The following is a 5,566-nucleotide window of genomic DNA, read 5'->3' as shown; positions in this document are numbered from 1 at the left end:
TTTCACTAAGAAGTTCATCTCTTAGCAGAGTAATCTTTAAGGGGTTTTGCTGTTATGTGCCTCCATCACTCATCACCATTATAAATGAAAAGGGAACAAAATCTAATTTCAGGTGCCAGATGGGTACTCCATGAATGGCAATGATTCAGCACAGGCTCCGATTAGAGCAACCAGGCTCTGAACAGCTATTGGGTAATCATGGGGATCATGCTAATCAGAGGTGAGTTTTATTCTCTGTGCCAGGGTCCTCTGCTTGTCCTTTCTGTACACTCAGGGGCTTTCAGATTCGCTGAGAAACTTGAAAGCTGCTTCATGCTAGCAGTTGAGAGAGGGTTTTACAATTAACTTCTTGCTGGAAGAGTGATGGAGTTCATTTTAAAGCTCATTCACTGAGTACTTGAAGAAGGAAGTACCAGCATGTAAAGGATTTCAGACCTCTGAAATAAGATTTGAAACATTCATTTGACCTTAGAAAAGGCCATGGAAGGACTTAGGCTTGGACACTGAAACGAAAGATTATATCTTGCACGACCTTTGAGCACCCTAGAATTAGGACAGGGTCCTCATTCTTTGTCATTGTGACTGTAGAATAACAATCCTGGGAAAAGTCTGTTTTTAATGGAACAGTTTGGCAGCATTAGCAAAATCCAAGCTTTCTAAAAAACCAATACTTGCGTACTCAAGTAAAGGGTGAGCAAGGTGAAAGGAAGTTAATGTTTAGGGAACTCCTTATCTCATGCAGTTATGCAGCTTAGTATATGCTGACCATCAGTCCATCATTTAGTCTTTGCCATGGCCTTGCAGTATTGGTGTCAATAGTTACATGGATATTGACCAGGAAATGGACATTCAAAAGGGTTACATTACTTCCCTCAAGGTCACAAAATCAGGAAATTCCATAACTCCTAATACTCCACTAATTCATTTTGTTCTTTTCCTTTTCTTCTCTGAATAAGCATTTATAATGTAAATTCTTCTTCAGATATCTTAAAACCCCTTCTTTTGGAATGGAGTAAACTAAAGACCTCTTCATAAGGAGGAAAACAGTTTGAAAAACAAAAGGGCCCTCTCCTGAGGGTTGACTTGATTCTGTCTCCCATATATACGCTGACTAGGGAAGAGAAAGAATATGTTGAAAATGACTGTCCCAGGGCAGAAGGTATTATAATTTCTGCCTTAATACATCTTGACTTTGTTGTTTGTTACCTTTAACACCCATCATGAAATGGTAAAATAGTAAAATTCTTGAACAGAAAAAAAAAATTCAACTTCTTTGTTCAGCTTCTTTTCTGCTGTTGTTTTAATTGTAACATAAAAAGACAACTGCATTTTACCTTTGACTAAAAATTTGCTCCTTGGCTCCAGCTAAAACTGAGGGGCATGCACAGTTTTCACTGTGTGTGGTAATGACTTGCCTCCACAGTGGGCTCATCCCCTTGAAGGATGTTAACGGGTTGTCACTTCCTAAGAGGGGGAGAACTGAGAAGTTTGGGTTTTATTTCTAATCTTTGGTTTCTTGGTTGTGTTAATTTCCTTGTTTATGTTTCTTTCAATTAACATTGAACTTTCATTATCTGCCTTGTTTTTCTTCTATTCGTATAATCTGCAGGGTATGACTCCTTGGGGAGCAATTGTTAATCAGGGAGAAATGATAGCCTGAGGGTACTGAGTAACTTGGTGTCAGGATAAAAGTTGTTCTGTTGAAGCCTCATTAGAAAAACTTTCATCACCAGCCTTAAGTCAGCTTTGCATAAGGCTCTACCAACTGCCCCAGTCTCTTTTTATCTTTAACTGGTTTATTTTCTTCAAATTCTCACTGTATACCATGTAATCTAAAGTAATGTTATTATCGGGGCGCCTGGGTCGGTCAGTCATTAAGCGCCTGCCTTTGGCTCAGGTCATGGTCCCAGGGTCCTGGGATTGAGCCCCAGATGGGGCTCCCTGCTCCGCGGGAAGCCTGCTTCTCCCTCTCCCACTCCCCCTGCTTGTGTTCCCTCTCTCGCTGTGTCTCTCTCTGTCAAATAAATAAAATCTTTAAAAAATATATAAAAAAATAATATTATTAGGTCAATAGGGACTTATTAAAATAAGTCAGTTGCAAGGTTTCTCAAGGGGGCTATTCACAATGTAGATTTTGCAGGGAAATAAGAAACAGGATTCATTGTTAATTGATAAATGAGAACAGAGAGGTGGGGTTGTTTTTTTTCATTTTTTATTATTATGTTATGTTACTCACCATACATTACATCATTAGTTTTTGATGTAGTGTTCCATGATTCATTGTTTCCGTGAGGTGGGGTTGTTTTAAAAGGAAGTTGTGAAAAGATCAGACTTATATTAATTTAGAGATGATAGTTTTGCTTCTACAGCTTGGGTTGAGAAAGCTATACATAATAGAATCCAGGATCTATGACTTGGAGATTTCTCCCTTTCTCTCCTTCCCTTCTTCCTCTCCCCAGCTCCCTATCTCTGTCTTTCTTATCTATCTATCTATCTATCTATCTAATCATCAATTGATCCATCATTCGTATCATGTTGTTCTTGTTTCAACTAGTGGGATAGAATAGTTCATCTTTTACAACCGAGCTCATCCCATGATGGAGCGTACAACTGTGATTTGATAATGCATGATTTATAAACTCCAGTCTGTGCATACATCCCACAGCTTTCCATGACAATGCCATTCAAACACTTCCCAAATTTAGAAGTCCTCAGATGGTAGGCTTTTACTTTCATCTGACGTGGGACACAAAAGTATTGAAAAAGAAAAAAGCCTCGTTGCTTCAGTGAACTCCATCTTCCTTCGTAGATAGTGACTGCTTGAGCCAGAGATTTTGTGGGGATTGTCTTGCCATCATTTTGTTTTCCCTCATGATGACTCAGGGGGTTTTGTCCTGAGGCTCTCAATGGATCTGTTATAACTTAGCTGGATGACACATGCCAGAGGCTCCTTCCATCTTGGCCCCAGGCCAGCAGACTACGCACCCTGCTATCCTATGATTCACACAACAGAACTACTCTAGTCACCTCCCACTGCCCAGGCCTGGAAGGGCACCATAATGAGGGAGTGGGAGGGATATGGTTAGGAATGTTGTTGAAAAGAAGCTTCTGTTGTAACTTTCCTCACTGCAGCAGGAAGCTAAAACCAGAGCAAGGTATGCTCAAGAAACAGATTCTCCATTTATGAGAGATGAATTGGAAAGTCCCTAGCCTTTTACTTAGGGTGAAGAGTTCTGTTTTAGAGAGCTGCAGTTATTTCAGGCGGGGGGAAGGCCACAAAGCATGGAATCCAAAAAGAAATGTAATTTATTTGCTGTTAAATGACTCAGCTGGACTGTTTTGAAATACTGGTCAAGGTGAGTGTTGAAACAGTGGGTGTTCTGGCATTTCCAACCCTTGGAAGTGAAGAATTGGGCTACCTTGGGAGCCACATGTACTTTTATCTTCCAAAATGTCGATTATTTTATAATAAATTTGTTCTGCAATCAAAAGTGGCTTGTGTTCCCTTATGTAAGGGTTATCACCTGCACATTGTTCATTCGACAGGCATTTACAGAACATTTTCTGGGTGTGGAATTCCCCAGCCACCTCTCCGCAGGGGCAGAGATCTGACCAGATGTGCAAAAAAGACGAAAGGAGCTGCCAGTCTATCCTTTCATGTTGCTTTCCTTCTACTTGGGGAAAAACATCAGTATATGAAATGGCAGTTGGATAACTTAAAGCAAAGTGTTCGCAAGAGCAGAATAACTCAGAACAGGTTTTGAAAGCCATTAGGTGTATGAATCACTTTCTCCCTCCGCTGGGTCCCACGCCAGCTATTCCAAGCCTTCGTCAGAGCGCTTAGTGCATTGTACTGTTTGTCTCTCTCCCCCACTAGTCCATGAGCTCCTGATGGAGAGGGATTTTATCATGTTTATCTTTGCGTCCCTGGACCCTGGCACAGTTCATTGCACGCCTCAAGTGCCTAGTAAACGCCTGGTGAATGAATAAGAGGGACTGCTGTTATCAGTGTGGGCTAGGAGAAGGGAATAGGATGATGGTTTTGTATGGGTATAAACTACAAAGGAAAATGTTTGATTCTTCTTCATCTAAAGACGAAATGTGCGTTCCTTCTCATAATTCTAGCCAAGGGAAACAGTTCAATTTGGCACAATTCACTAAAAATTTATTCACTCTGTGTTAAGTTGTGATTGCCTATACAAACATGAAATGTTTTCTACCTTCAAGAGTCTTAGAGTCCTGGGTAGCCGTGGCGGTGAGAAGGGTCATAATTCGGTATAATTTGACAAATATGTTGTTGAGGGTATCCAGGAGGCCTTAATGGAAGGGGAGATCAGCTGCGTTGTTTCAAGCTGGCAATGGGGGTGGGGCTTGGGATGTTGGGGGACCCAGAAACTCAGGAAGGAGGACTTGACACTTCAGCTGAGCCTTGAAACAGGAGTAGCCAGGTAAAGAAGGAAGAAAGTAGATATGGGGAAGAGGGAGGGAAAAAGATCAACAGCAAGGACGTGGAGGTGGGAACCGGCATGGAGTGTGCAGGGAGCTACAAATGGTTCAGTATAACAAGCGTGGGAAGTATGATGTGTGGAGGGACAAGTAGGCAGTGCTGATGACGAGGAGACCTGTAGCAGGTACCTACAGAAATGGTGCAGATAAAAATTTGAAAGGGAGTAGTGGTCCTAGAGCTGCAAGGAGAGGATAGAGCTGAGGGATGTTTGCCAGGTACTCTAGCAGAGCATGATCACTGATTGAGTATTCGTGATCAGGGAGTGGGAAGTGTTCAAGAATTTGGCTTGACTGCCTGGGCAGATGGTGATACCATTAAATTAGAGAGAGAGAGAGAGAGAGAGAGAGAGAATGAGAAGAAGAACCTATTTGGGAGTGAAAAAGGAAAAAGGTTGAGTTCACATGTGGACATGTTGTATTTGAGATGCTTATGGATCTTCCAAGTGATGTCAGTGAAATGTACAAATTTGAAACTCCGGAGAAGTGAGGGTATCATATATGTGTGTATATATATTAATATGATTAACATGAATATATTAATATACATATGGCTAAACTATGAAAACTAATAGATTGCCCAGGCATATAATGTAGACCAGAGATTCCCAAGTGCCAGTTAAAACCATCAAGTGCTCTGAAAGCTTCATGAGTATCATACGGAGAATTGGTCAAAAGCAGATTCCTCCATATCCTGGAGGTTCTGATTCATTAGTGGAGGGTCAGCAGTTTGTGTTATATGGAATTCCCTGACTAATTTTGATATGCACTCATGTTTGGGAAGCACTGATAAAGACTAAGAGCAGTGGTATCATCCATGTTTAAGGGGTGGACAAAAGAAGACTCCATGAGGTAGAGAGAGGTCAAGCAATCAGAGCGGGCTGAGAGTGGTGTCACAGAAGACAGGGTGGTGAGAGTTTCTAGAAGGAACAAGGGATATTATAGTAGGGAGGTCTAGTCAGAGAATTTGGGAAGTGCTTGTTATATTTGGCGATATGGTGGTCTAGAAACGTTAGAGAAAGTGAAGTGTAGAAGGAGTAAAACTAGGTTGTGTTGGTGTGAG

Source organism: Eumetopias jubatus, unplaced genomic scaffold (genome assembly GCF_037043125.1).
Source record: "Eumetopias jubatus isolate StellerSeaLion01/CBP00866 unplaced genomic scaffold, mEumJub1_p1.0 scaffold_5, whole genome shotgun sequence".
Taxonomy (NCBI): domain Eukaryota; kingdom Metazoa; phylum Chordata; class Mammalia; order Carnivora; family Otariidae; genus Eumetopias; species Eumetopias jubatus.
The sequence above is the reverse complement of the archived record's forward strand: the minus strand, read 5'-3'. Positions refer to the sequence as shown.